Genomic DNA, 19,942 nt, shown 5'->3' on the forward strand with positions numbered 1-19,942 from the left:
CGGGGCCGGGGGTGGGAAAGGGGCAGAGCCAGGGCCCTGTGAAGTGTCCTCTTTTTTTATTTTTTAAATATGGTAACCCTACCTTTGTGGCCTCAAGCCTCTAGCTGTCACCTTTCTTGGAGCAGAGTTCAGGGACTCTCCTCCTAGACCAGGAATTTAGGCTGCAATTCCCCCTCCAAAGCACTCTGATCACATCAGCAAGTCTGACTTTAACTCAGCGCCAGCAGTCTTGTTCTCTCAGGGCCAAGGACAGGGTTAACCAGTGACCAGCCAGCCTTCATAAACCAAAGTTTTACTTCTTCAGAACAAAGCACTACAGAGAAAACATACATTAAAAACAATAAACAGATAATTTACAGGAATTAGCTTACCAAGCAGTCATCCATTTTCCACATGGAGACCCTAATAGGAACAAAGTACTTCAGGCCCTTTCCACATGATCTGACCCTCTTGATCATAGTGTCATGTCAGTTCTTGGATTGTGTGGGAGTGACCGCTCTTCCTCAGTCAGGATGGTCACTTTTATAGAGCATGTAGTTCTTTGTTTGACCCCCTCTTAAACCAGATCAAACTACTATATGCCTTTTCCCCCAGGGAGTCTGACTTATCCAGACTTGCTACCTGCCTGGGGGTTTGCATTAAGTATCTCCAGTGATTTTAGTTCTGCAGGATACTGTTTAGCTCCCTCCGTGAAGGCATATATACATATAATCTTTATAGCATTGATGCAATAATCATTGGATCTTCCAGGGGTTCATAATATCTGTCACACTGCCCACAGAGAGAATTTCTTCCTGAACTTTCTAGCTGCTTCTTTACCTAAAGCCCATTTGTGTGAGGTGCTGAGCACTCTCAGCTCCCATGGACTTTAGTGAGAGCTGAGGAAGCACAGCACTTGACCAGTTCAGGCCTTTTTTCTCTTAAATAGCTCATCATTAAAGGGTGCTGGCAATTTCCCTTTAAAGGCACAGTACCAAATAAGCACTAGGATGCCACAGATGTATCACGGGACAAGTATTACAAAAGTCACACACACCTTGTTTCCTATTCTCGACTGCTGTGACAGGAAGTAGGGCAGTTAGCCATCCCTTAGTTAGGTTGATTCTATATTATTTTATGGCTTAAGACCTTGACATGAAGTATGTGAACTCAAGGCAGCCAGTGCAGCTGACAGAGCATCAGCATCCGATCTAGTGCCAGACCCAATGGTCCTCAAGAAGGCAAAACTCCCATTGAAACCCCTATATGTAAGCCTCTGAAAGTCTATACATAGATCTCTTCCTGCATCCTAGTATAATGACATCTCTAGCTGAACATTTGCCAGTCAAAAGCTTTCAGCTTCCTCTGAAAATGGAATAAAACTAGCAAGAAAGGAATATGACTCATACCAGAGTATTCTTAGCATATGTAATAATGTCAAGTCACTAGCACCCAACCATGTTGTGAAGGAAATCTATACTGGTTGCCTAGTTCTTATTCATAAAAACATGACAATTTAAAAAAACCCTGAGTTACTCGTCTATAAATTACACTGCCTGGAAATTTGCAGGACAGTTAAATCAATCAGTAGAGACCAGTTCACATCCTAAAACTGATTTGATTCTGTGGCATATTTTTATACATTTTCCATGAAACAGTAGCAGAATTGGTCCAGTCAGAGCAGCAAGAAATGTTCCCCTATGCTGCGAGGAAAATATTTGCACTTCCCTAGCACTTTCCATCTGATACTCTTATAAAGTGCTATAATGGACAAATCTTCACAACACTTCAGTGAGGTAGGTAGTTTAGATTAGCAAATGGAAGTATAGGATGGTTAAATGACTTCATACAAGGTGACACAGAGCTACACCTATAACAGGTTCTCCTGACTCCAAGTCCTGCACCCTCGCCATAATCCTGTCTCTCATGACCAGCAGTGATGGGTGTGCTAGTTAAGGATTGCTATCTGGACTATGTAATATGTTTGCAGTGAACCCTCAGACCATCCAAATCTTATCTGCTTTCTTGTTTCATCACCGGTTCAAAGGTCAGCTTGGATACGTGAAAAGGTTTTAAAGCCTTTTATGTCAGTTTCTAGAGTGGCTCTGAACCCAGTTTAAGTGAATCTGGGCTGAATTGTGGTTTCATGTTGACACCAGGCAAAACTCAGTGCTTCTGACCTAATTTTCTGCGAGTTCTTGGGGTTCGCTAAAACCTGACATTCAAGAGCTGAGAACTCACAATGATCAAAAGTGTTGAAAAACATTGCAGTGAAACCCAGTAAACCAACACTGGCAAACTTCAAACAGCTCTATCTGGCAGGCTATAGAAAAGTAGTATACTTAAATGTTAGCATTTCACTTCTGAATAGTACATCAGAATCTAGTATATTGACTACAAACTTATCTATTGTCCACTTCTTTTTCGTGATGGTGGTTTCTGTAAAATTCTAGACTCTAGACCCAGATTCTTAGCTGATGTAATTAGAACTGGATGAGCTACACCAGTTTAAACCAACTAAGAATTTGTCACAATGGGTCCAGTTTTCTCTGACATCCATGGTAATTTCTGAGGAAATCTGGTGGATTTTGGATAGGAGCCACTGGCTACGTCTCTTGTGGATATGCCTACACAGCAATTAAACATCTGTTTCTGGCCTGGATCAGCTGACTTGGGCTTAGGCTGCGGGACCATAAAGTTTCTGTGTAGATGTTCGGGCTCAGGCTGGAGCCCGAGCTCTGGGAGCCTCCCCTCTCCCTCCAACCTGAGCCCAAATGTCTACACAGCCCTGTGAGCCTGGGTCACCTGACCTGGGCCAGATGCAGGTCTTTAATTGCTGTATAGATGTACCCTGTGAATACCTTCTTTAATTAGCTTTAAAGGTGACCTAAGACTATTTCTTCTAATTGGGGGTGTGCCCTTTTTACTCTCTTTTTTTATGAGGGCAGAGGAGGAGGTGTATGCGTCCGTTTGAAAGGTTTATTTTCACCTTTTTTTTAACCTTAGAAATATCAGAAATGTCAAGACTGGTCTTTGTTGGTTTTGCTGGAGGACCATCTGGATATCTTAAAGCATGTTTATTGTGAACCTTAGTTGAGGTGGTAGGTATATCAAATATTTTAACAAAGACTTCCTCTTCCAAAAGTGTTAATTAGTCAGTTAAGTTAAATAGATGAAACCAAAAAAATTTAACAGTTTTACTAAAAATCCCTTGCTCTCTCAAAAACTTCTCTTTCACTGTCTTGAATCATGTGATGTTATCCTTTTACTAATTCTCAGTGATTGTAGAATCTTCCAGAGTGGACAAGACCTGAATTTCTAATGTAAGAAACAAGCAGAAAAAGAACCATTACAAAATGTAGGCCTTCTTTATACATATAATAAAAAAGCACAGAAGTACACAAGCCCCCACCTTTCCCCCGTCCTCTGTACGTCACCTTTAAAAGGTATTTTTTCTGATGTTGGTTCTTTTTATTTTGCCTAGTTGACCTAGTGGTTGTGGTGTGTATCACCAGGCCAGAGATCAGCTTCCATTTCCAGCCAGAGTTGTCTGGTTTTGGTTATGATTTCAAGAGGTTTCCTTCTTCTATTAGCCTAGTTTTAAAGGGAGGGTAGTATCAGTATTTTCCAGAAAGATAGCCACATGAAGATGATGGTGTGACGAACTGGGCCTGTTCTTACTGTGGTCTGTGAATGCTGACAGGGGAGTGTGGCTAGGATAGTCTGCATTGGAGGATGGGAGTCTGCCCGAAGGCGAATACCTGAGCGTGTAACATGAGAACCCAGGAAGGGGTTGGAGGCCAGGTGACACCTTGGCCCGGGAAACTGAACAAAGGCTGTGGGAGGGGTCGCTGAAGGCAGAGTGCTGGAAGCGGGCTGGAGAGATGGCTGGGAGGCAGAGATGGCTCTGACCCCCCAAAGGGGGGTGGGCTGGGATGCCCTGGGACCCCAAGCTGGACCTAACTGAGGGGGGCCCTGTTGTCTGCGCCTGCAAGACCTGTCTTGGACTTTATTCCTGTCATCCAAATAAACCTTCTGCTTTACTGGCTGGCTGAGAGTCATGGTGAATCACAGGAAGCCGGGGGTGCAGGGCCCTGAGTTCCCCAATACTCCGTGACAGATGGGTTCTACTCATCCATCAATATGGCAAGGATTGCTGTGTGTAAGTCCTAGTGGTGGTTGTAGGTCTTGCCCCTTGTAAAACTGTAGACATTGATAAGAGAAGAGATTCCAGTATCATTTGAGCAACTTTGTTCTTTTATATATTTTTAAAGGTCTGAGCTATACTTAGTGTTAGGTTGATATAACTACAATGCTCAGAGGTGTGAAAAATCCACACCCCCGGGCGATGTAGTGATGCTGTCATAACACCCAGTGATGCAACTAGGTCAACAGAAGAATGCTTCAGTCAACCTAGCTACCATTGCTTTGGGAGGTGGTGGTCCTACACCAATGGAAAAAGCTCTTCTATTGGTGTAGGCTGTGTCTATACCAATGGTTCTCAGGGCCCACAATGTGTTACGTGGGCCACAGGTTGAAACCACAGCCCCCCCCCCCCCCCCCAAAAAAAACCCTCTACAGTCCCCCACTCCCAGCTCCCCCTGCCAAGAGACCCCTTCTAGAGGGGAGGGCACCCCCACAAACCTGTAGTTCCCAGCACCCCCACCCCCTCACTGCCCAGAGTGCTCCCCCTCCCCACAAACCTGCCCAGAGACCCACTCTCCTACACCCTTCCCCCCTACGGCACTCACTAGTCCCCTGCTGGCAGTAGTGCTCCAGCGGGCTGGCAGATGCTGTCTCCTCCTCAGCCAGCCCCGCCCCCTTGCAGACCAGAGCGGCAAATTTTGCTGGGCCGCAGCTGTGTGCTAATCGGGCTGCATGTGGCGCATGGGCCATGCGTTGAGAACTGCTGTTCATACTGTGTGGTTATGTCAACATAGCTACGGCCGGCACCATAGCGGTGACAGTATAGTTCCTGTAGCATAGACAAGCCCAAAGTCTCCCCGCTTTTCTCTTTCTGGCATTTATATTGTTTGTTTCTTGAGCTATGTGGCAATATTAGCAGTGAGCATGTCTTAGAACTGCTCAGGCTTGTAGCTAGGCAAACAAAAGTGAGGATGCTTTGGGAAGGCAATAAAAACATAAATGTGGTAGGCGTCCTCCCCCCAGAAAATTGTGATGTATCAAGTGCAATCTTCTGTGTTTTTGAAGGTGTTTAGACAAACAAAAACAAGACCCAAAGAAGGAAGCCTATCTACTATTTATTTGGAATTTCAGGGGAAAAATTGATGACAAATTATATGCAGTTAAAACACCAACAAACGTATCAAAAACCTTGGCTCAGAAATACTCATATATACTCAAAAAAGGGCCCATGTTGGATTTACGTGGTTCTATTTGTTTTGTTATTCTCTCCTCCGTACATGTGGCAGGGACACGACTCTACTGTCCACCCCCCAAAAACAATGAGGAGTCCTCAGCCCTCCCCCACATTTGAGTTTGTATAATATTTTGTTACCAAACTTTCTGTTTAAACAAAACCAATTTGAAACCTACTGATTGGTTTTTGTCCTCCCTCTTTCCCCATTTGACAGTCTTTCCTTCCATGGCTCTTCCCCCTGTGTCCTGTTCTCTAAGAAGTAGCTTTCTTTCGCCCTCTAGGGCCTGATCTACAGCCCATGGAAGTCAATGCAAGTCTTTCAATTGACTTCAATGGACTTTGGATCAAGCTCTAAATCTCTCTCCTCATGGTTTTTTGTGCCTCCGCCTTTCTCCTTTCTCACTCATTTCTTCCATAATCTCCCATCAGCTCTCAATCACAGCTCTCTTGCTTCCCCTTTTCTGAGTTGTATTATTTCCCTTGGCTCCCTTACTTCTGCTTTCTATTTCCTGTCTACCCTTTCCTGTTCTGTTCTGTTCTCTCCATGCCCCTCTTTAGCCCCTTGCTCAACCTTTCTTCTCCCACTCCTACCCCATATTCCAGTCACTCTCTCCACACTTCCATATTCTCTCTCTCTTACCCTAGCTGAAGCTCCCATATCTTTCTTGCCTCCCCCATACTTCTTTCCCATTCTCCCACTGCTCCATCAGTGCAGCCATGTGCCCCAGCCATCATTAAAGGTCTGTAATGTATTATTTCTACCTGTAAATTCTGATGTTGGAGGCAGGGTCTGGCTAGGAGTGGATTATTTTGTCCACTGGTGATGTTAATGAGATGGATTACAGTACCTTTAGAATCTTTGATTTTTAAGATCAGGTGTTCTTATCTCAAAGTAAAAAAGAAAAATAAGCTCGTTGGGCCAAATTCATCCAGTTGAAGTCAATAGAGTTACACACTCTTACACCAGGCAGTGATACTCAGACTGAGGCGCACAAGCTGCGAGTGGCTCTTTAATGAGTCTCCTGCAGGTCTTCGCAGCATATGATATTAAACACTGATTTAATTATTAACCAATTAGGATGCTTTTACTATGTTATTAATCAGTTGTAGTTGATGAAATAATAATACTTGGTCAGTCATTTTGCTGAAAGCATAATATATAATATATAGATATAAAACTAAATATTTCCCCTATCATACTGTTTACATACAAATATAAGTACTATAGTAAATGGAACAATGAATTCACACTCCTGTGGCTCTTTTGGGCAATGACGATTGCTAATTTGGCTCCTGAACCACTGAGGTCTGAGTATCACTGCACCAAGATTTAGTCTAGCGCACTTGTTTTAGAGATGTGGGCCTGGGTTGTGATGTTCAGATCAAGAGTTGGACCAAGGTCTGAACTTACCAAAAGTTCAGGAGGAAGGTGGGCAGGGATGTCTCTAATTTCTTCTTTTATAAAGGCAGTTATATGGCCAGTAAATAGCAGTTGCTTTATTTTGATTTTTAAGCTATTCATCCAACCCTAGCAGAAGCCTGACAGAAAAGATATGGCCCCTAGCAGCAAAACCTTCCGGCTGCAGCTTTTGTACATTATGCATTGTATTAATAGAACATAGGGTAGAGGCCATGTACGTTTTTTCCCGGTACCAGATCAGACCACTGCTCCATCCACTCTTGTATCTTGCCTCTGGCAGCAACCACTACCTGATGCTTTATCAGAAGGAGAATTTCTCCATAATGCATCTGGCCTATTGTGCAGTAAGGGGAGGGGATCCTTCCAGTGCCTTTTGGAGCCATTCAGTTTACATTTTGAAGATTAGATTTGATGAGTGTTAGATCAGGTTAGGAGCACTAACACTATATGCTACTAAAATTTAAAGGGAAACCATCAATTTTTTTTAAAATGATACTGTCCATACCCTTTTATTACCTATTACAAACTACACCGAAAGAGAAAAATTTGCTTTTTCCCCCAGTCTATTTACTTTGTGCATTTATACTCAGTTTCACCTGTTCTTTGTGTGTTGTTGTTTTTTTTTTTCCACAGTGGAAGGGGAGGGGAAGTGTCATTTTAAACAGGAAAATGTGATTTGTAAAGCAATCACAATTGGCCAGGGGACAGAAGGGTAGGTGTTGTACTTGACACTACATTTAACTCATTTTGGGAAATAAACTAGATCCCTTAATGAAACCTCTGCTGAAGGATCTTTGTTCCCCATAGCTTGTCTGTGGGATAGCTTCTTTAATTTTTGTTCTTTAGGATTTATTTGAAAATTTTACCATAAAATGAGAAAATGAAACTACAGTTTGAAAATAACCTCAGCATCCTGAGCTGACAAAAAACAAACAAACAAATACCAACAACCCCTACAGACAGAATTTGAGTCTACTCTTAGAACACTGAGCAGAGGTATAAACTGCGCTGAGGTCCTGAAGGTGATTCCCACCTATTCTCTCAGCACAGGCACCTGATCTGATCTTAACTCTTCTGTAACCCATTCAGCGCCCTATCTTCCCTTCTTTCCAGCTTTGAGGGGCTTGGCTACTCCTTTCCCATCACAAATATTCCTGACCCTCTCCTCTTCTCTGGAGGAATTCTACTCTCCACTCCCATAGCAAAGCCCCCTTTCCTGACTTCCACCCAGCTCTCAAATTGTCCTGCTGTTTTTCTTTCTTCAGAGTACTCAGTCCCAGCCTCCTCCTTTGTCTCCCCATCCCTTAAAGCACTTGTTCTCAGTTAAAGGTTCTTGCTGGGCTAAGAAGTTACCTTAGGCTCCATCAATGCTCCAGATTCAGGCCCATGTTTTATTACTATCTTGTCAAGTTTCACTTTGGATTTTATTCTGTTGTGAAGTGATTTAAATGTAACCTTTCATCCAATTTTAGATAGGTCTGATTGGAGACAGATAAATATTCAGGATAATGCATAAAAATAAGCTTCAAGAGAGAGGTTATTCTGAGTGCCTGGCAGAAATTAAATCCACTATCAAGGGATTTCACGTTCACCATCTATACATTATGGCTAAGGCTATGTTTTAGTCATGGGTATTTTTAGTAAAAATCATGGACAGATCACAGGCAGTAAACAAAAATTCATGGCCCGTGACCTGTCCATGACTTCTACAATATACCCCTGACTAAATCTTGGGGGGGGTGGGGGGGTGGCGGCAGCATTCAGCCCAGGACCCCCTCTAGTGCTTGGGGGGTGGGCAGCAGCGTGTGGCTCCCTACCTGGCTCCGCACCTCCCCGGAAGCGGGGACATCCCCCTCGCTCAGCTCCTAGGTGGACGCATGGCCAGGCAGCTCTGCGTATTGCCTCCACCCAGAGTGTCGGCTTTGCAGCACCCATTGGCTGGGAACTGCAGCGAATGGGAGCTGTGGGGGTGGTGCCTGCAGGCAGAGGCAGCGCACAGAGCTGCCTGGCCAAGCCTCTGCCTAGGAACTGAGCAAGGAGGATGTCACCGCTTCCAGGGAGCCCCCTTCTCCCCCCAAGCTAAGCGCCGCCCAGAGCCCACCTCACCCTGTCCCGTGCCCCAACACCCTGCCCCCTCCCACATCCAAACTCCTGCTGCTGCAGGCATGGTTGCCAGAGACTGCCCCAGCAGCGGCAGATGAGACTGGGCAGGGGCCGCCTGAGCTGCCCCGGGCCAGGCACACCAGCTGCTGCAGAAGTCACGGAAAGTCACAGAATCCGTGACTTCTGTGACCTCCGTGACAAACATGCAGCCTTAATTATGGCTGATTATATTCTAATCTTGTCCCTTTTATAATCTGATATTGGCTAATTGGTTTGGAGTGAGCATATTCCACTTTCTGCTACTTTCAGGTATGGCACAAAGGCCCTAAAAATGAATAATCTACTGCTATTTATTTGTCATTTAGATAGTTTAAGACTAGGCCACAATATAGTTTGAAAGCAATGAAAATGGTGGAAACTCCAACATTATATCGGAAGCTTATAATGAAGTTACAAGAGGAAAGCTCATTAGAATTGCTTCTGGGAAGAAAGGAGAAAGACAGTGAAAGGGGTAGACTTCAGATTGAAATGAAAAATTTAGAAATAGTGCATAAAAATATTTTAAAAAAGAAACAACCACTAGAGATCAATTAAATATCATTCTGTCTGGTAAGGCAGAGACAGCTCTTCACAGGCTGCTGTAACATTATTAAGGAAAATGGTAGTTAAGTCCTTATATTTGTGACTTATACACTAAGACAAAAGAAAGAAAAATAACAATATTAGCAAAATTGTTCTGGATAACTGGAGACATCAACGAAGGATCAGCATCTAACAAAGGAGAAAAAGAGGGATATTGAATTGGAAAAGTGAAGGGATCCAATATGGAATGTGAGCATATCTTTGAAAAAAGTAGCAGTCCCAGAAAAATCTTTCAGGATGGGGGCTGATGTGCCAACCTTTGCATGTAAGCAATAACCCTCTGGTTAGGTCAGTGATAGATTTGAAGGTGACTGTAATAATTTATGAATACTATATGTTCTGTATGCTTGCCTGGTTGTTATAAGGGGTTTAATGTAATACATTAGGTTAATTCAAGAAGAGGCTGTTTGCACATGGGCAGGAAAAGAGTATAATGGCTTCAACTGAGTTGTCTATCCACCAACACTTAAGGGACAGTGAAAGAGCCATTGGCTTTCAAGTTCCACCTCCAGACACACTGCTGAGCTCAGCAGGTGGGTTTTGGAAAGCAGGACAAAGAAACTGCAGGACACTGAGAACAGAAGCTTTTGGCTGGATTTAGAGAGAGGTCCTTAAGGCCAGGGGGAGAGAGAGAACAGATAACAGATTGAGATCCAGAGGTTAGGAGTCTGGGGGCCGACAGACCTGCCTAGAGCGCTAGGTAAGAAAAGCAAGCATGCAGACCCGTTGTTTTAAAAATCCCCTTTATCTTGTTTGCTTTGTTCTGTGGCTAAATAAATAGTACTTTGGTTTTGGGTCTTCATAGTTCATTGGTCACAAGCTCCTGAAGGGAAGAACCACAGGTACTGAATCCAGTCAGACCCGCTGGTTAGCATGGTTGATACAGGGTTCTCTGTAGTTTAGGTCCTGGTCTGACAGGGGGAGAATTGCATGATTCCATCAGAGGAAAGGTAAAGGCATGTACTCAGAGACCAGAAGGGCAGCTAGCCCTTTAAGTGTGACAGCAGCAGCAGCCAGGTTTGAACCCAAGACCTCTGCGTCCCTAAGCAAAGGCTACAGTCACTTGAGCTAATGCTGGTAGCAGAGTGTAGTTAGCACATGGCTATTCTCTGTGGATCAGCCCCTTCCACTGGGAAATGTCTGCCACAACTGTGACAAAATCTGTGGACCCTGGCTCAGCCTCATTAGCCACCTGCGGATCCACCAGGGGTAACTGGCTATCATTTTATGGAGGACAATCATCCTCAAGCTCCAGGGGATTGCCAAGTCACAAGGAGACAGGCACACTTGGCCTGAATGTTACATCTAGAGGTGAGAAGGCAATTCAGAGGCGATGCCTGGGGTAGGAGGCATGTGGGCTCATGTACCCCCACCCCAGATTTTTGGTTGCACCCCCAAAACTCAGATAGGCTGGGTGGCTTGCTGAAGTGAGTCGGGGTGGAGGTGGCATTCTCTCCCTGAACTCCACCATGTGGGGCTGGCCTGAGCCACCTGGTGTCACCACTCACCCCTAGGGTGGCATGCTCCACAGTTTGAAAACCACTGTGAGGTGGTCACTACCTCCCAGAACCTTTATACTGCCCTCCCCACTGTGAACAGTTACGTGTTGCCCCTGGAAGGCGTGTTGCTGTGTTATGAACAGCCTAGTACTGGAAGTGAACCACAGGAGGGGGCTGCAGTGATCCAGGCATGAAATCAGTGATTCAGCAGAGTGAGAGTTAAGCTAAAAGAACAGGAGTACTTGTTGCAGATGTGATGGCAGGTGAACTCTCAGAGTGGTGAAGGTGCAAAGGAATTCCCTCGGCATGAGGAGGATACATCTGAGTATAAACAAGAAGTAAAAAGGGAGGCTAGCTTGAGAGAGGAGATGGATGAGCTGGGTATATGTACCAGTCCACATGCAGTGCATTGCATTGGCACAATGGGGAAGATAAGTGATGGGAAGGAGGGACACAACATTTCTGTCTACTTGGGGCAGCCTGATCTCTACATATGCTGCTTTTCTCAGTGTAAATGAGCCCTTGTTAGTTCATTGAGGGAAAGAGCTGTTTGTTTATTGCACCCAACACCTGCTGTTTGAATTGGTCACGACCATTTACAGGTAGGTGGGCTTTTGTCTCAGTGAATACACTTTTACACTGCAAACTAGTTGCACCCATGTCTGGATGTGAGCAAAAATAGCTCCTAATATAATTACATTATCTGGGAGTGAAGTGACAGTAGCCGTCTGGATTGCCCACGAAAGGTTGCAGGAGGAAGTGATAAATCATCACTTCAGTGGTATCTTACAGGGAGAAGTTAAAGTTCTCAAATCCATGGAAAAGGGCAACGGGAGGTCACCGCATGTAAATAGCATTTATGTAGGGGGTTCAGCGAGATTCAGCCTGAATAGTCTACCAAGGGGTGTGGCTGGAAAGCAGTAAATCACCGCTTGAGTGCTGGCTTGTGCGTCTCTCAGAACTGTGTCTGCAGCTGCTGAGTTGTTGCACGCAGTACACAGAGCTCTAGGCTGCTCAATTAGAACTTCAAAAGACTAGAAGAATTCTGTTCAGTCAACGTGGTTCTGGTTTAGCTGTGAGATCTGACTGAGAGCTGTCTGTCTGCATTCCCGAACCGATCTGGCTCCGAGATGAAGGCTATGCTGCACTGATCTGAAAGTGTGCGAGGCTCTTCAGAGGGGTAAGTGGCTCCCTATTACTTGTCTAACTTCAGATTATGCAAAGGGACAAGTCACTGAACCAGAAGCCTTTAAAGATTTTACATCGCTATTTTTCTCTGTATTTTGTTATCCCAGTAATGATACAATGATTCGACCGGGGTGCTTTTAGGAGACTTTAATGTGGAGATCTTTGGTCTATATAATGAACAGCCATTAACTAAATGAAAAGTGTTACCATGGTAATAGTGATGCACTGGAATTTGCCCATAAATATCCCAACTAATTTACTTTGAGCAGACGGAGCTGGCGTTTGCACTTGCATATACAGATGATCAGTGAGCTTTGTTAAAAATATGCTGGGTTTGTATGTGTGTGTAAAAACGTATGTATTTGTTCTAATCGTTTGGTGTGATGGTCCTTGTTTACAATGTGTTACCCTGATTACTGCATCAAAGGAGGCTTAGCTGCTTTGCAAATTAATTGAATGGGGCTCAGCTGGAGGTAGAACATTTCGAGGAGACAAACTTTTCAACTAATCTCTTCGAAAGCTAGCAAAGAAAGAGAAGTAGCCTGCCATGTAACTGTGTTGACAACATTGTTCTTTTTCTTTGTTGGATGACGAATGAATAGCTGGTTGTATTTGTCTCCCAGGGGGAGGGGAGAAAAGAGAAGAGCTCACATCTGACTCATCTAAACTATTTGGTAGCTCTGAACTAAATCTGGTCTCGATTTTAGGCGTTTAGAGCGTTGCGGCGTTTGAGAGGAAGAGATTTCGGAGTTTAGAGACGGGCTCTGTGGGAACTGCTTCATTCAGTACACAAAGATAGGTAAACGATGACTATTATTTTAAAAGTCAAAAGCAGCTGGTGCGTTCAGGCTCGTGTTCTACACAGCAGCCAAAGGAAAGATACAATGTTGAGTGTCAAGTCACAAATGATGAGATCTGTTATTGATTACATCATTTTGCTTTGTTTGAGGAGCACATACCAAGATGCTGCTGCTTGTCCTGATCTGTTACTGTTTTTTACATAAATCCATTAGTAATACAAGATAGAAGAGTTGTATGTTTACTATTGGAAAGAACTCTGAGTTACCAGGCACATCCACGTGAACTATTTCAGAGAAATCATGGGAATAGAACAGTGTGATAACAATAAATGGCTTCCCCATGCCCCAAAAAAGAGATGGTCTTGTCAGTTTGTCTCTGTATGTCTGCACAGAGGGGAAACAGCATAGGTGCTGGAACTAGGGGTGCTGGTACACTCCCTGGCTTAAAGGAGTTTCCATCATCTACAGAGTTTACATTTACTCCTGAGGGCATTCTGTGCCTAAAAATTAAACGCACAATATTTTAAAATTCTGCAAGTTTTATTTGTCAATAAATGCAGAGGCTCCAGCATGGCAGTGGGGAGAACAGGCCACTGGCTTGCTGAAGGTGGGAGATCACCATGCAGCCCCCTTCCATCCCCAGGATACAGACTCAGGGGTGAGATCGGACCCGAACCTGACACAGCACAAGGCCTGGACCTGCCCCAGAAAAACCCTGGGGCCTGCCTCTCTGCACCAGGTCTGAGGCCGGTGGGCTCAACCAGACAGGAACCAAGTGTGGGGGGATCTAGGTGGGGGTGAGAGGATTCTGTGTAGGACAATCTGGGGGGTCTAGGTGTGGGGGAATCTGGATGCACAGAGGCTTGTTGTGGGGGTTCAAGGTGCAGGGGCAATGGGACTCTGCAGGGGCTTCCAGGTGAAGCTGGTTGGGGCTCAGCAGGGGGGTGTGGGGGTGTCAGTGGGGGGAGTGGGGCTTGGGGTGGGGATCTGGGTGCAGCTCATTGGCGTCAGTGGTATGGGAGTCTTGATGTGGGGGCTCAGGGTGGTGCAGGGGGGTGGGGCTCTTCAGGGTGGGGTTTGAATGCAGGGAGCTCAGTGGGGGGTGGTCTGGGGGCAGGGGGTCTGGGTGCAGGGGGCTTCAGAAGCAGGAGTTGAGATTCAGTGAGGTGGGGTTTGGTATGGAGGGCTAGGAGGGTTCTGGATGTACCCGGTGAAGCTTGTCAGGGGTGTCTGGGTATGGGAGGACCATATGCATGGGGTTGGGTGGATGGGGGAGCAGGTCCCTTTCAGGGGCGGCTCTAGGCTCCAGCAAAACAAGCAGGTGCTTAGGGCGGCAACTTACCAGGGGCGGCATAATGCTGGGGCCCTGGCTCTGACCTGAGGCAGTGTCCTGGGTTGGATCCTGACCACCCTGTTGTTTTCTTGACCGGGTGCCGCCGAACCCCGCAGCCGCCCTAGCTCACTACACATGAGAGCTACAGGCACTCCCCCCCCCCCCCAGCCTGCTGGCTCTGTCCCCGGCCACGCCGCAGGGTGACCGCCCGGGACTCTGGGATGTTGCTGAGGCTGCGCCAAGCCAACATCCCCAGGGTCCACTGCCCCTCCAGCCATGGGGGCCCTAGGCCAGTGTGGGAGCCGGGATGCAGCCCTGCTCTCAGAGCCTCCTCCCCTCCCCATGCTGCATAGCAAGACCTGGGACTGTGGGCAGGGCTGCTACAGCCATTTCAGGCTGGGATTGGCTCCAGGGGAGCAAAGGTGATCGTGCCCTGGCTGGAGAGACTGGGCAGCCCCCCAACGCCCGCTGCTTGCTCCTGCCGGCACAGGGCTGTGACGCTCAGCTTTGGAGGGCAGTGCCTTGCTCATGGGGAAGGAGAGACAGGAGGCAGAGCTGTTCGGTGTCTCCCACGCAGCTCCAGGCCCCTCTGGCTACTCGGCAGCGACAGCCAGGCTGGGTAGCCTGCCAGCAGTGTGACTTGGGCTGACCCACACAGACCACATGAGCCCTGGGGTCGGAGCTAACATCCTGCCTATGCCAAGGCCTCCGGCGCAGGGGCAGCCCTAGCTCTGCCCAGGCAGACACAGCCCAAGTCACATGGTCGGCCCAGTGAGTAAATGAGTACACTAGTAGGAAATTGTTTTATTTCACTAACAAAAAAAATGAAAACAGAGAATTTGTAATTTTAAACTGTCAAAAACAAAACAAACAAACAAACAAAAATTGCAAAGTGCAAATGTGGAAAAGCCAATAAAAAGGGGGGGCAGCCAAATTTTTTTTTGCTTGGGGTGGCAAAAAACCTAGAGCCGGCCCTGCTCCCTGTACAGTGACCCCTCCCCCCACAACTGAGGAGCAATGAGGACAGGAAGCAGGGAAGGATGCGGAGCTTCCTGCAGCTGGGGGAGGTTTCTGGGGGTGGATTTGACACCGCCCCAGACACTCCTTGCAGGGGAAGAGGAAGTCCTGTCCTGCCTCCAGCCCAGCCGTGACTAGCAGCTGATCCTGGCTCAGGATAGGAGCTACTGGCTCCTGGGTGTCCCCAGCCCCCTGGTGATTTACCTCTCCGCTGGCTGCTCCAGGTGCCTGAAATGATGTACCTGCTCTGCTAGGGAGTGATGTGTGACTGCTCTTGCAGATTCCCTTTTCTTCCCTGTCAGAAAGTCATTTTTCTGTGGGAAAGCAAAGAAACCTGCAGGGGACATGAATTCTGTGCACGTGCAGCAGCACAGAATTTCCCCAGGAGTAACAGTTTGGTTCAATGACTCTCAGTACCCCCACTATACAAATTGTTTCAGCACCCCTGGGAAACCGTGATTTTCATTTAAAAAGCTATCTGAAAAATACTCTGATTTGACCACAATTTTATCTTCAGGAATGGAGAAAAGGAGGATTCAGAGGTGGTTTTTTTTTTTTTTTTTTTTTTTTTTTTTTTTATCCCTAGTCAAGGGTGTTTGATTTTGAATGGCAGATCAGCCATTCAAATGATAATGAGCAGTTGCACTGTGTGGGTCTAATTTCATATTACCTTAACAGGGGTATGTAACATTTTCAGGGAATTATATAGTATGATGAAAGGTCCAAATAATGAGATACTTACTCAGTTTTTATTGAGTCCTAGTAATATGAATAGTTAATGCTTAGCTTTTATATAGCTTTGTTTCTTAATTCATAGATCTCAAGGCATTGCATAGTTGGGGAAACTGAGGAATAGGTGAAGTGACATGTCCAAGACAAATAAGAGCATGTCATGGCAGAGCTGAGGATAAAACCCAGGTCTCCTGAATTAGGCAAATGGAAATCAGTGGGAATTTTTCCGGGTTAAGGACTTTGTAAAAATTAAAGGCTTGACTTCATTGGAATTTGAGGGCACTCAGCATCTTCTGAGAGGTGGTCAGATTTTCAGAATCTTTCAGAATGAGCTTTAAAGTAAGGATCTCAGGATTTGGCTGAGAATTATTTTTTTAAATGTTCATCATAGAAACATTCATGATGATTTAGTAGAGATTTTCTGCTTGACAAAATGCATTTTTAATTTTGTAGATTTTGATTAAAAACTATCTTAATCATGTTACAATTTAAATGACTAGCAATCCCAAAGAACACTTAAATATTTCTAATACTTCAATTTTATGCATACATTGATTTTTTTATAAAAGTCAAAATTTAGTTTGTGGCCAGTTGTTGTAAATCTAATGAAATGATGTGATAAAAAGACTGATCTGAAATGTTTTTTTTACAAACAATGGGGGATTTGTTCAGTTAAACTTTTCTCAATAGCGAGTTAAAAATCTAGTATGAAAAGTAAGCTGGCCACAGTTTTATTTTAATTTGAAACTGATATTGAGTAAACCCAAGTCATCCTTATTTATATGCTTTCCACTGACTCAGAATAATGGTTATAAAAAACTGCTCAAATAGGTTGTGAGCTTATCATAATATAGGATAAGGATTAATCAGCTTTTTTTTTTTAATTACTGTACTTTTGACATCTTTTCGGGAGCCGTTTCAAAGCTCTGATCTGTCCGTAATCTCATGTGTTTGATGCTTGGCAGACTCTGGCTTGTTACTGATAGAGGTTTAGATCCTTTGAACTCTTGCATGTGCTCTCCGCCACTCACCCGCTTTATCATATCAGGTTATGGATTCCCTGAACCTTTGTATTCTTTTCAAAGTCTTCAGGCCAGTTTGCCATGGAGGCTAGAGTACCAATTAATTTTATAATACCTGTATCAAAGGCTTGGTGTTATGCAGGAATTTTTTTAATCCCAGATAATTTTATGCAAGCACCTCTTGGTGCAAGAATACTTGTTTGATTTTTAACTATTTTCTTGGTTACTTTACACTAAGACAGAAAAATGTGTATTGCCTGATAGGGAGAAAATCAACATATCTATCTATTTTTTATTTATTTTTTAAAGTTCACAATAGTTTTCAGCTACTACATCTATCCAAGCCACCTGCCAACTTCTGTGGTTTTCAATCATTTTTTTTTTCTTTTTAATGTGTGGTTCTTCCCTCTTGATATGATAAACCACAAACACCAGCAATAGGGAAAACTGAAGGCCTTGATCCTGCCATTGACTCTGCATGAGTCCTTCACTTGAGTGCAGAAGGCTGCCAGTGCCAATTCAATTTCAGGATCAGGGCTTTGCTGATTATACATTGAAAATGGTGAAAGGGACTATACACAAAGGGCTTGAAAATGTGCAAAGTAAACAAACTGAGAAATATATATTTTTCTGTAATCTCTTTCAATTACAATATTAGGAATTGCTTGTAATAATAGTACTGTAACTAAAATGTTTTCAAACAGGTGTGTGTTTTAAATTGACTGTGTCCCTTTAAATGTCCCAGAATAGTTTACTTGAATTGGATATGCACATATTACTCTGCTCCATCCCTCTTAACTCCATTACTAGAGAGAGCAGTGAGAGATAGGGCTGAGGAAGGAGGTTTGTATCAGTGAAGGCACAACCAAACCAAGACAGACATATATCCAAAGAGCTGATACAAACCCCCCACTGAAGTCAATGGGCATCTTTCTGTATGATGAGCTTTGGAGCACAACCTAGAGTGTGATATGAATCAGTTTTCATAAATATCTAACAATGCATTAATCGCTTAGCATTTTGAAAAGACAGTTTAAGACCCTGATCTAGAGTCCTTTGAAATAAGTGGAAAGGCTCCCATTGACTTCATGGGATTTGAATCAGGCTGTAAATGGGGATTTCACAAATACAAAAGGGGCAGACAGCAATGAATCTAATTTCTGTGGCCAAATGAGAGGTTTTCTCCTGGACAGACTGTAGTTACAGTTTTCACCATTAGTCTTATTTTATTGTTCCTTCTCCAAAAGGACCACTTACTCTGTGAAGTAGCCTCCCATGGTGGGGGGAGGTGTCTGCTTCAGAAAGGCAGATTAAACCATAATGTTGGCATTTTTATTCCTAAATCAGAGTCAAGATAGCTTTTTGAATACTCCATCTTAGGTGTATTTATAGGGCATATATCAGGTTGGTGTCTGAGCAATGAGGTGAATAGAATCTTTCTGTTTTGGAATGCAATATTGTTTGGTTTTGCCCAGCAGACAAATGCCTTCACCCTGTTTCCAATCCCCCTCCAAAATTTCCCAATGCATCCACATTCATTAATGTACATGGTCATTTAAAGAAATCTTGGTCTGTGCTTCCTCTGTTTACAACGTAATAAAAGGGTGGGTGGGTCCCTTCAGAATCCATGTACGGAATCTGGAAAACATCTTGTCTATTAGCTGAGATCTGGATCTGGAGTCTTGATTCTTCTGTAGCTGACTAAGGCCAATTTGCTTCACAGATGGTCAAAAACTGTCTTTACTCTGCTTATGGGGCTAGCAGGAATTAAGAGGGACAGAAATATTGTACTATAGATGAAAATACAAAATTCCTACCTTAGATTTAGCATTATAGGAGACTGAATCCAGTGCCGTGAGGCACTGTAAATGGAAATTTCTGTAAATGGAAATCCTTACCAAAGAGATTAGTAAGTGAGGCACTTGCCTCGGGCACGCAAAGCTGAGGGGTGCAGAAAAAGATGACGTCAGTGCGTTTGTCTGCAGACACAACAACCGTCATTTGAGTAATCGAGTTCTAGTATTCCCAGTGAGCACACACTTATTATATATTAGGACTTCTCGGATCCACTTAAGACCCACCAAACGGTGAGTGCCTTTGTTTATTATTCCTTATTTCTTATGGAGATCACAGATTGGGAATCTGCGATCTTTATAATATATTAATTTTGTTTAATGTTTAGATGAATTTAATACATTTATGTATTTTTAATTTTTATTCCAGTCTATTAAACAAGACCCTGCATTATGAATAGTATGAATTCTAAATGTCCAAGTGGGGCAGAGTACCGTAAACGACGAAAACACGCTACAGTAGAAAATGAAAAAATGTGAATGACGATGGAGAACTGGCTAGTGAAAAATGCATCAAACTATGGGAATACACCAATAGCTGACGTCTCTGACGCCATAAATTCGGCACCACTATCTAATAGTAACAATGAGAATTATACAACTTCAGAAATGATTGTTGCTATTGACCAGCAATTGGATCGTGAGGTTACAACTTCACTTTCAGTATCGATTACCGACAATGATGAGGCACTCGACACCTTCGATATCATGACTAAAACTAATGTGAACGGCCAACATAATTCCTCTGCAAGGCAAATCACTGAAATCAGTTTTAAGGATCCACCATCTTGGCCCTGTATAAACGATAAAATAAGATGCCACCTTATTGAACATGGACCTGACCAGGGAAAATCTGCAGATTTCTGTGAATCAACATCGGAAGATGGAAGAAAATTTTCAGGAGACTAGTTTTGTAAAAAGCTTTTTAATGGTGAAACTATAGAGCGTAATTGGCTTATTTACTCGGAAACCAG

General features: G+C 44.2%; 1 protein-coding gene across 3 annotated transcripts in view; it reads left to right on the forward strand.

Annotated features, from left to right (window-relative positions):
- The window catches only part of BCAR3 (BCAR3 adaptor protein, NSP family member), a 179,071-nt gene that overhangs the window by 56,281 nt on the left and 102,848 nt on the right, over positions 1 to 19,942 (forward strand). The window contains exon 1 of one of the 3 annotated variants that reach the window (XM_034779727.1): positions 12,118 to 12,203. The exons of 1 other annotated variant lie outside the window; for it this stretch is intronic. The gene's annotated coding sequence lies outside the window, so the exon portion shown is untranslated. Of the gene's footprint in view, positions 1 to 12,117; positions 12,204 to 12,948; positions 13,011 to 19,942 lie in introns of those variants that run through there. One more of the 3 variants, XM_034779728.1, reaches the window with a different exon arrangement.

Source organism: Trachemys scripta, chromosome 8 (genome assembly GCF_013100865.1).
Source record: "Trachemys scripta elegans isolate TJP31775 chromosome 8, CAS_Tse_1.0, whole genome shotgun sequence".
Lineage (NCBI taxonomy): Eukaryota > Metazoa > Chordata > Testudines > Emydidae > Trachemys > Trachemys scripta.